Consider the following 11,292-nt stretch of genomic DNA (forward strand, 5'->3'; position numbering starts at 1 on the left):
TTTTTTTCAATTTTCAAAAAAGTACTCCAGAGTGTTGTTCAGCATGGGGGTGAGTAGAAAATGAAGGCTAATCATGTTTTGGGTGTACTATTCCTTTAACCCCACATTGCTCCCCGGGCGCCTCACAATGGCAGCCCACTGCTCTCCAAGAGGTTGGGTTAAATGCAGAGAGTTATTTTCCTTCATTTCGTTGCTCTGTACTTGTCTAATGACAATAAAAAAAGCTGGGGAAAAAAATCTGAATAATCAACTAAAATTATGCAAATTGACTTAAACAATAATGATGCCCCAACCATACATTGATCTCTATTTAACCCAAATTTGACCTTGTTTACCCTCTTGCTTTAAAAATAATTTTCAGGTTCATCTTCAGGACTTAGCAGCTCTTACCATCCTGCAGCATTAGCTTTGAATAGCAGTAGATATTCCTGGCAGGCATCTCAACCGCACAGAGGTTGTTCCCTGTTGACTTGATAGTAGCACAAGCTGGACAGAAAGTTGCTCTTTCGCCTTCAGGTGTTTTTTTTGGCTCATCTTTAGGAGTCTAATATCACTCTTGTTTTCACAATTAATTGATGATTTTACTGTCAGAAAGATGCATGGCTGTTTTAGTAAAACAGAATTGAGTGTATTCTGGTCTCTTTATTTAATGATTGGATCTGATATATTTGAATAAGTTACCAATTAGGAATTTCTGCAGAATTCTCACACATTTTATGCAAGAATGCACATGATCCAAAGATGCTGACCAGTCAAATTAATTGGGAGTTTTTCAAAAGGAATTTCGTAGTCAATTTAATTTTTTTTAAACGGAGGAAATCCTATTTTTTAATCTGAAAATAAGGAAATAATAATCCTAGTTTTCGTGCATTTAGTATATTCAGTATAAAACAGCGATATAGCCTATTTACAAATAATACATCTCGAAGTTTAGACTATTTAGTATATATATTTTTTGGATCAGTTGAAATATATTTTACCCATGGTGCTTGTTTGTTTTCAGAATGCGTTCAAAAACACAACTGTTATCAGAGCAATCACTTTCTCTGGAAGACAGCCGACCTAAGTACTGATTAGACCATCCTTGACCTTTGGAGCGACACAGGAGTAACAGATAGGCTCAACTTTATGCCATGGAGCCACTTCAACTAAAACTTTAAACATAATTTCTGCAAACATCTCGACTATAAATTCCTGATATGAAGGGATAAAAAAACGGAGCTGGTTGCACAGTGACTGAGCCGAGATCCTGTCTCTTTAAAAAGATAATGCCAAGCTTAGGCAACCAGTGATTTAACATTCAAGGCTGTGATTAATCCCGGGAAGTGAAGGGTTAAATGAGGCACTGACTCTGCACTCTGTAACGGAGCACAGCCTGAGAGAGGGAGGGTGTAGCGCTTAAGGGGGGTAGAGAGTTCACTCTGCATGTTCAGAAATCTCTCTCGCTCTCTCTGTCTCTCACACGCCCGGGCCATGTGCAGCCGCCACATCACGTGCCGCTGCAGAGATCATCCAAGCTGGAGAGGCAGCATGCAAGCAAGAGCAGGAGATGGAATGAAAGGGAGGGGAGGGGGGGGCAGCAGGAGGAGGAAATGGAGAGGAGAGCAGAGGGAGATTTACAGGGAGAGGAAGCAGTGGAGATTACAGAGTAAACAAACACTAGAGGAAAGGGGAGAAAAGGATCACCAATATTTTTCACATTTCTATGTTAAAATGGGTTTTTGGCACATAGCCAAAATCTCTGACGGCTCAGATGTTTTCCCTCTGAAAGCAGAAACTGCTTTCCGTGAAATCGATTGGATTGATTAATGTATTGCTGACAGAAACGGAATGAAAACTGACTCTGAGGATGAATCTTAAATACAACAAAATGTTGCAAGACTAGACGAGCCTTGCCTTCAAATAAAGGCATATAATAACTGATGACATGGATGCTAATAAGGTTTCTCCCTCTATTCAATGTCCCCCTCCCGCCCTTCTCTTTTTAATTTCTCCCACATTTCAAGTTGATACTTTTATTGTGAAGAGTTTAAGAAAAGAAATACTATATTTGATCAATCAAAGACATTCTCCCTACATTCCCCCAAAATTCTAGTTCTCATTAGCTTACCCAACGGGTTTTCTATAGCATTTAGGTCCAGAATTTCAAATTGGCCATGAAGGAAAGCATATCTTTGTTTATTGATGTTATACATCGTATCATCCTGCTCGTTTTAGAGCATTAAGATTAGAATCAGGCCCCAGCTTTACCACCCTCCACCATACCATCATCTTTAATATTTAAATGAAATATAGAAACAACCTTCACCGCATACCAGACACCCGCGGAGTGTTTCCTGTGATCCTTAAAAGCGCATTGTTTGTTTGATCTGACCAACATTTCATATTCAGACAACAGAGAAGGGATTCTTTGTCCTAAATAACAAGCTGACATGTAGATTTTGTCTAATCTTTGTTATGCAGTCTTATGGACCATGTGATGAAACTTCCTGAGGTTTAAGCGACTTATTTTTTTCGCCTTCTGGACCATCCTGCTCTCTGCATGATGGCAGAATAAACCTAGGTCCTTAGTCAGCCTCTGTTTAGTGATGAAAATAGATTGATCTGCTACAAAGGCTCATACTTTTTGAATATTGTCTGAAAATGTGGCTCTGAGCTGCTATGTATGGATAACAGTCAGTGATGGCACGCCACAACCAGGATTTAAATCGGAGAGCCCATGGTTCTTCGAAAGCTTTGACCTCTCACCCATGATTACAGTTTTTTCACAGAGATTGATCTAGGAAAAAGACAAGAGAGTTCAGGATTTGTTTTCAGCACTTCTGTCAGGAAAATGTGTGTTGGGGAGCAGAAGCAGCGTTATACTTTATTTGTGACAAAACAGCAACAAAACAGCCAATGGTTAAAAGGTTTAACTATCATTTTTGTTAAAACTAGATTCAGCATGTTAAATTGCATTTTGCATCCTTGGTTTTTATAATTAAAGATATTAGCATTTGTTGCTGTTCTCAATCGATAATGTAAGTAATATTTATTTAAGAAATATTCAAGATACTGATTAGTGTCAAAATCAAAGAGAGTTTAACCTTTTAACATCCCCCTCATTTTGGGAAATTCTCGCCCATTTTGCATCACCAAATGGAAAAGCAAATAACTTAGGAACTGTAAGCTCAAATTACATGATACCTTCTTTGAAAGCTAACACCTTCTAGTTTCTGAATATATACATGAAAATTGGGTGAATTTAAACATGACTCAAAGTTGTTTTTTTTATTCTCGAAAATAAAAGGTCTTTTATAGTAGTAATAAAGACATGCTTGCTTGTTGTGGCTGCTTTGTCATGTTTACATGTTGACATGCTGCTATATCTGTGTTAATTGTGCTTTTGTGTATGCTATGTCCATTAAATTAACTTGGTGGTTAAATTGTGGAGAATCTAAGATTTCCAACGATGTCTAAAATGTCTATATTGGCGCCCCGGTGGGTTTTGAGAGGCTAATAAAGAAAGTTTATCTCTGCTAGAACAGAGAGTACATCCAGAAAAACATGTCCGACCCTCTTTATCTGACAGACAAACACAGTAGTGTAGTTTAGAGTTGCTAACCTCGTGAGCTAGATGGGCTTTAGAAGTCAGCATGCCCAAAATCCACATTCTAACTGCTAACATTTTAAATTAGCCCAAAGATGACGCTCTGTCGATCTGAGTACTGCTATTTTGTCCTTTATGTACGATTCATTAAAACCCACAAGTTATTTTTTTGTCATTAATTGATTTGTTCCTTTCTTTAGACCTTCCTCTCACATAGTATGTACCGTCTCTGCTCCATGAGCCACAGTGAAAAGTTTTCATGCTTCAATCCACACATGGCACTTAAAGTATAGAATCTATCAATGCGTCACCTCTTATTTTGAAATTTATCAGTTCTTCTTTGCTCCCCTCATGTCTGACTTCCTCCCTGACTCATCTGGTTTTTATAAATTGACATTTTTTCTCTGTTATCCTAAATTATCCATCATAAATAGATTCTTCAGTTTTGCTGCTGCGCAACAACTATACTGACTAGAAAGGTTTCCATTTGTGACAGAACTGAGCACAATCAGATGAAGGACTCCCTGTAAGGGAGGGGTTAGCCAGGCTGGGTGACCGGACAGTTGTGAATGGAACTTCATGTCCGCTCATTAATCTGAGGGACACATGCTCTGTCCTCTGACCTAAGAAACCAGTTTCATCCATCCATTATTTCCCAACACGCTTATCCTTACTGAGGTCATGGGTGCTGGGTCCTATTTTCAGCCGTCAATGGGCGAGAGGCGGGGTACATCCTGTAGAGGTCACCACTCCATCGCAGGGCAACACAGAGATAAACAGGACAAACAACCTTGCACTCACACACTCACATCTAAGGAGAATTTAGAGAAGGCAATTAACCGTACAGTCATGTTTTTGGACTGTGGGAGGAAGCCAGAGTACCCATGCATGCACAGGGAGAACATGCAAACTCCTTGCAGAAAGACCCCGAGCCAGGAATAAAACCCAGAACCTTCAGCAGTAGTACCCACTGTGCAGCCCAAAAAAATTACAGTTTATCCTCATATTTATGAATATAGCTATTGTAGTTTTACTTTGCAAGCGAGATGAATTAGTGTGAGATTTGTGAATTCACAAATTCCTCTAAATAATCTTGCTAGAAGTCTTGAATACAGAACTGTTTCAAACTAGTAAAATGCAATGACGTCTATGACGTCATGCAGAAGCTGGGTGCAGGTGGATGCATCTTTGGACTCCGTTATTCAGTCCATTTTAGCTGGAATATCCTTTATTTCTTTTTTTGAAAACAAGCAAAATTACATGATTTGTGCCTTTTTTGGGTGGAAAAGATCTTTGCACGTTCCTCCCGACCAAAAGTCTGCTAGTTGTGAAACAAATCAAGAATGTGATACTTCACAGCTGCTACTCCTATTGGCTAAAAACTTGAAATGGAATGCAGGTGTCAATTAGTGATTTACCCAATAAGCACGAGGAATTGTACTGAGTGTCCCTCCCTTTTGCTAACATTTTTCACAAGAGCCTTTCCAGATGGAGACTGTGTGGAGTTCAAATTGCATCAACTACATGCATCAATCCGGCTTATGCCAGGTTAGCTGTAGTTGGTCACTAAATAAAATATTTGAAAATAAAAGAAAGGCAAAAATACCATTCAGTTTAGTTCAATTCAGTTCACAAAACATGTTATCTTAAGGAACTTTATAGAGACAATACAGTCGGATTGGTGAGCCTGGGTGACCTTATGGCAACGATATCAGCTTGCATTTTGTCATTGACTCTTCAGCAATCCCTCACAACAAGCATCCACGCAGTGACAGTAGAGAAAAAACTCCAGAAAGAATCCTCCAGCAGAACCAGGATCAGTGTGAGCGGTCATCTACTGAGGCCGACTTGAGTTCAAGGAGCAGACATACAAAATGAGGTAGATATACATATAGGATGAGAGCACATACAGTTAGTAATTGTAGGAGAAACAGGACTACACTGAAAAAACAGACCAAGCTCTAACATCTATAAACAATGATGTTGATGGCAGCAGCACACCGAATGTTTCATTTAAGGATGGAGTCACAGTCAACCTAAACGAACAAGATAAAGCTGCAATGACAAGAAAAAGCAGAAAGAACACAAATGTAGGGGTTGAACTAACTAATACTGTAGAATGGGGGAATAGAGATAGAATGAAGCAGAATAAGGAAAAGTGGTCCCTATGTCTTCCAGCAGGCTACACTTATAGCAGCATAACAATATAAAATAGCTCAGCATAATCAAACTATTTTGGATGAGGTATGAGAAGGTAGATCCAAGGAGAAATTGTACAGTGCTATTGTTAAATAAATCCATTGGCTATGGAGTAGATTTTGCACCATTATTATTACTAACAAAATAGGATTTGATGGTAACATTGCTGTTTTCCAAGATTTATATTTTCAAAAACGATTATTTTTTCATATTTTATTTTTTTAATCAAATTTCAGTTGTTGACAATGTTAAAGATTATATATTTCCAAATAATTTTTAAAAATGTTTTTTCATATTGAGTTTTACAAATTGCCTTATCTTGAAATTGAGTTTTACAGATCACATGCCAATACAAACCGCCACTCTGAGTGCACACAAAACCAAAAGAAATGTAGTTGCTAAGGTCTATGCAGGCCAACAGAAGTGAATATTTGCTCATCACACCGGAGAAGAGCCCACCCACAGCTGTCAAGAGAACCCTTGAAAAAAACCTTTAAAGTGCAATTTAAAAAGAACACAATTCCTAAAACTCAACCTGGAAAAAAAAATCAAAGAAGTGAAAAAAATAAATTCTTAAAAATCAAAAAAATGTACTCTCATAAACATTTTCGAGTAAGTTTTCCAGTTTTATTTCTGGACTGTATTGTTTTTCAGATTTCCATTCATGAAACATGTTCTGTTGCAACAATAATGGAACAAAAAGGACTCCATAATGAACCAAATATTTGTTTATTTTACTGTGCAGTCTGTTATTTTTTTATTGCTATTTTTGATTTACATGATTTTTAAGTTAGCCTGCTTTTTGCTTAACATCTAACATACCTGAACTTCTACACTTTCTACAATATGAAAAATATGTTTGTATGTCTCAGATTTATGTTTGTTGAAACACTATTAGTAGTGAATTTTCCTTTAACCTACCTGTCCTGCTGTAGCTACATTTATGTGCATAAAGATTATGATTTATAGGTTATAATTTGGTTGTGTTAACAGAAACAGAAAAACGTTTTTCAGTGGATTACTGTCATGTCCACAGACCCTTAAATTAATGAGACGGGTAAATAGTCAAATCTGAGCGTTCCATCAGGTTGTCTTTGATGTTTATGTGCTTTTTTATGTTTGTCAGGAGCTGTCAGAGTCTATTTACTTCACAATGAAGCAGAAATCCTCTTTATCTCAAACGTGAGTTGCAAAAAAAACCCTGCACTGCTGGCATCAGTAAGCAGCAGCGTTTCAGGGCTACGTTAACCTGCCATGTGGTATCTGCACGCTGTCATCTGCTGCATTCAGAGGCCCAGTCAGTGTGTCATAATCTGATCTGACCACTGGCACGACTTCAGAAGTGATTTGGAAAGACGACGGTGACGGGAGGAGGGGGGGGCGGTCACTACGATCTCCATAATACTGTGACATAACAAACAGTCGGTGTGTTGACACCCGGTGCAACACTCCCCGGGTGTGTCACCTGGACTCAGCTGTTTCTGGTGTGTTTCCATGTTCTGGTGTTTTTGTACCCTCGTGTGAGCATGCACGTGCATTCTTGTGTTTGTTCAAGTGTGCAAGTCCAGGCCTGTCTGGATTTGTACGCGAACTCTTTGTGCACGACGAGACAACATCTTGATATGATACTGAACATTGGAGCTAGGTTTTAAAATGGAATAGGTAAGACAGTAAAAGGATTACATCTAACTGGATACTATTACAAATATACAAGTGTATGTTGACACACTCAATCCAAGAATTTGTACTAAAGCTAATTAATAATAATAATAATCATTATTGATAGTAGTGAGAGTAAAAGTATACATAGTAATAAGATTATAAAGGTAATTATAATACAGAGTTGTTTTTCTGTATCCGCTAAGAATAGTTAATTCTGCATGCTTATATGTAAATTGTATGTTTTGTTTTTTCAGTAACACGTATAGCCAGGAAGGTTTGCTGCCGGGAAACATGATTTTTAAATTTAATTCTAGATAAAATGTATTAATATTTAGTATAGTTGCACAGCCTAATAAACCTGTTATTAGAACAGCTAAAATTCTGTCGATCTTCCCTAATTATGATCCTGTGATCAGCAGGTCAGTCACAGAAAAATCTAAACCTTTTCAGTGTCAAAGCAAGGAACTCCCACTGTTTTCTTCTTGAAACGGATCGACCAACAATCTGTACAGGTGTGATATTGGTCCAGGAGAGATGCTTTAATTCACTGTTGAAGATCACCCTGTAATTTAATTACTTTCTGTGAAAACCAATGCTAATACTTCAAGAAATAGAAAAATAAGAAATAGGTCAGAGCAGAAAAAAAAAACAACCTAAATCAATACAGACCATGAAGAGCCTGGTGGTTTATTTCTAACAGGGAATTTCCTTCAGTCTGTAATACAGACATGTCTCTGAATGTTGGATGCTTTCTTTGTTGAATTAGAAGCAGAAAGAGGCGGGGGGGCTGCCTGAGTGTTTACATTCCAAGGAGGGAAGCCCTCTTTATGTAACAGACTCCTTATATATCACACTGTATTGTGTTCCTGGTTTGTAAAAGCAAAAAAAGAAATGTGAAAGAAAGCTGCTGCTGGCAGAGTTCAGTTTGTCTCCATGTCTTTCCTGACAGAAACAAACTGAGAGGAAATTAAATGCTGTTCAGAATCTTTATCTGATTAAATCCGCCAACAGCTTCTGCTCTGGCTATTTTTACTCCTGCTGTGGTAAAAGTTACTTGAGTAATGCTGATCCCAAAGCTGGATGTGCAATAGTTTACAGCACAGGCCACCATTAGAACAGCACAGGTTCCTCCTACCAGTGTGTTTTTATAGCAACCAATACAGAGGGATTTTATATCTCTGAAACCTTTTCTACAATTTTCTATTATTCCTTTTGGTCTCTGCTTTCTAAACCAGAGGAAATGAGTCTAAAAAGGGAAACTATGGATGTTTAAAAATGTATGATTGGTTGAGGATTCCCTGCATTTCCCAAATTTATTTTTCAATCATCTCAGTTTACCCTTCAGACATCTGATTACAGCTACCTTGCTGTACTGCAGGGACATTTAGTTATTGTTTAAAAAAGATTATAACTTAAAGATTTATGCAGCTTGAAGCTGCTTAACAGCTGCAGGACGTAACCATCAAAGTAGCAGACGTCTAACAAGTAAATGTCAGGTTGTTTTAGGGCAGCTTCATCCCATAACTTTAGTAAAAATCTCTCAACTTCAAGTCTGACAGATTTAAAATGGGTGAAAACAGAATTGGATTGCTTTATTAGTGGAATCTAGCGTTTAAGTTTCATGTAGAACTGACATACCAATGAACCATCCACGCAGCGTTATTAAAAATAAATTAAATTCAGTTTATCTAGATAGCGGCAATTAACAACACCTGTCATCTCAAGGCACTCTACAGAGACAATTTTACCAATCATGCAGTCAAATTGATTCAAAGTTTTCTATCTTAGGAAAACCAGCCAGTTGCATCAACTCATTGACTCTAAGCCAATTCCTCACACCAAGCATGCTTGTGGCGACAGTTGAGAGGAAAACTCCCTTTTAACATGAAGAGACCTCCAGCAGAACCAGGCTCAGTGTGAGCGGCCATCTGCCGAGACCAACTGGGGTTCAAGGAGACAGAAGCAGACAAACCGAAAAAAACCAGAGATACAAAAGGCAACCGTCAAGCAGCTCCACAGGCTTCCCTATCCATGAAACACACAGCCAGACAGACAAGCTCTAAGTCAGCTCCCATGCCAGAGGATGAAATAGAGCACATTGAGTTGCAGTCATAGAAATAGGACTACACTGAAAAACAGGCCAAAATCCACCATCTATAAACAAAGGTGTTGATGGCAGCAGCACAGCTGATATTTCTCTCTAGGATGGAGTCCCAGCCAAGCAGGAACAGACCAGATGAAGCTACTATAATGAGAAAAAGGAAAGAGCATAATGTTAGAGATTGAACTAACAAATAGTGCGGCATGGAAGAACAGAGATAGAATGAAGCAGAGCGATGAAAAGAGGTCCCTATGTCCTCCACCACTCTAAGCCAACAGCAGCATGACTATAGAGATAGCTCAGGATAATCTGAGCCACTCTAACTAAGCTTTTTAAAAAAGGAAAGTTTTAAGCCTAGACTTAAAAGTAGACAGGGTGTCTGCCTCACGAGCAAATCATCTACGTATATATTTCTGCACAGCCAGATATAAGACTGTGAAACTGTGTGAGGATAACAGGATAGTTTAGGGATTTTTAAAGAAAGTAGCGTTGAAAATGCAGAGCTGCTGAAGCCGATGCCTTGTCTAAGCTGAACCAGTGTCAAAACAAAACTTCTTAAATCTGCTTTCATTTTTAAAAGCCAAAGCACCATTATAATGACCTATTGATAAGTCTCTGTGAATGTGTAAGGATGAGACAAATTGGTTTTAGAACGGCCTTATATCAGATTAATCGTAAACTTTAAGACTTAGAAAACATGAAACAAAGTTATTATCTACTGCTATCTATGGAATAATCAATTTCATTACTTTAAAGATTCCTTCCTGTTCTCCTCCCTCTGCTCTCCCTGATGTTGCTGTTATGATTTCATATCTGTACATTGGATTGAACGCTGAATGAAAATGATAATAGACAGTATATCAGATAATCAGTGATGCTTCCTGGCTTTATTTGTTTGAAGCTGATCAGTTGGATCAGCAGTAGTCACCACCACAGTGTGACATGATGTGCATGCTCAATATTTTTGCATGCTCCAAGGTTTATCATAGTGTTACCATAGACTTATGATTGTTCTACATCATATGGTTGATGTATCTCTGGGCGGAATAGCAATGATGACATCACAAAGCGAAAAAAGTTCATACACAAAACAATACAGTAGTAAATACAGATGCATCCTTAATGACTCTACCAATGATTATTGTCACATTTAGTGACATTTATTTAGTATCTGATTTCTAGCTAATGATTTGGTTCTGAATTAAAAAGGCATCTGGGTTATTCTTGGCTGAACAATGAAGAATAATTCATTTCTGAGCAGTGTTCAAGCTCTGAAACTTTTATCTTTTATCACTTTAGAGTGAAATAAACTTAAAATATGTTTAATTTTCTGTTTCTCATTCATCACTTAGTTTTTAGGAGCTAAAATGCAGCAGAAACTGCAAACTAAAATGTCTAGTTTTTTATGTAACCACAGTAATTTACTGAAAGTCACCTTATTATACACGCTAAACTACTACAGTCATTAAGATGTTACCATTAGGTGGTATTTCATTAGCCTCGTGAGACCATCCTGATCTCGCAAGCTTTCAAGGTTTCACTCGCAGATCAGTCTGGAGACTCTGTGTTGAAGAAAATTTGGAGCCGTTCACCAAACGAACGTCCAATCAGCGTTGGCTTCGAGGCGGGTTGAGGTGTGACGCAACGAGAAGCGCGACAGTTCAGTCTAAAGAACATGGCGGCTTCAGCCGATGAAACTAGCGTTACCGTGGCTATCGAGCAAGTTTTATGGGCATTACAG

General features: G+C 38.2%; 1 protein-coding gene across 1 annotated transcript in view; it reads left to right on the forward strand.

Annotated features, from left to right (window-relative positions):
- LOC107089014 (thyrotroph embryonic factor-like) overlaps positions 1 to 11,292 on the forward strand; it is a 47,561-nt gene that overhangs the window by 22,977 nt on the left and 13,292 nt on the right. The gene's annotated exons all lie outside the window — the stretch shown is intronic.

This window comes from Cyprinodon variegatus, unplaced genomic scaffold, assembly GCF_000732505.1.
Source record: "Cyprinodon variegatus isolate N-32 unplaced genomic scaffold, C_variegatus-1.0 Scaffold235, whole genome shotgun sequence".
In the NCBI taxonomy this organism is placed as follows: domain Eukaryota; kingdom Metazoa; phylum Chordata; class Actinopteri; order Cyprinodontiformes; family Cyprinodontidae; genus Cyprinodon; species Cyprinodon variegatus.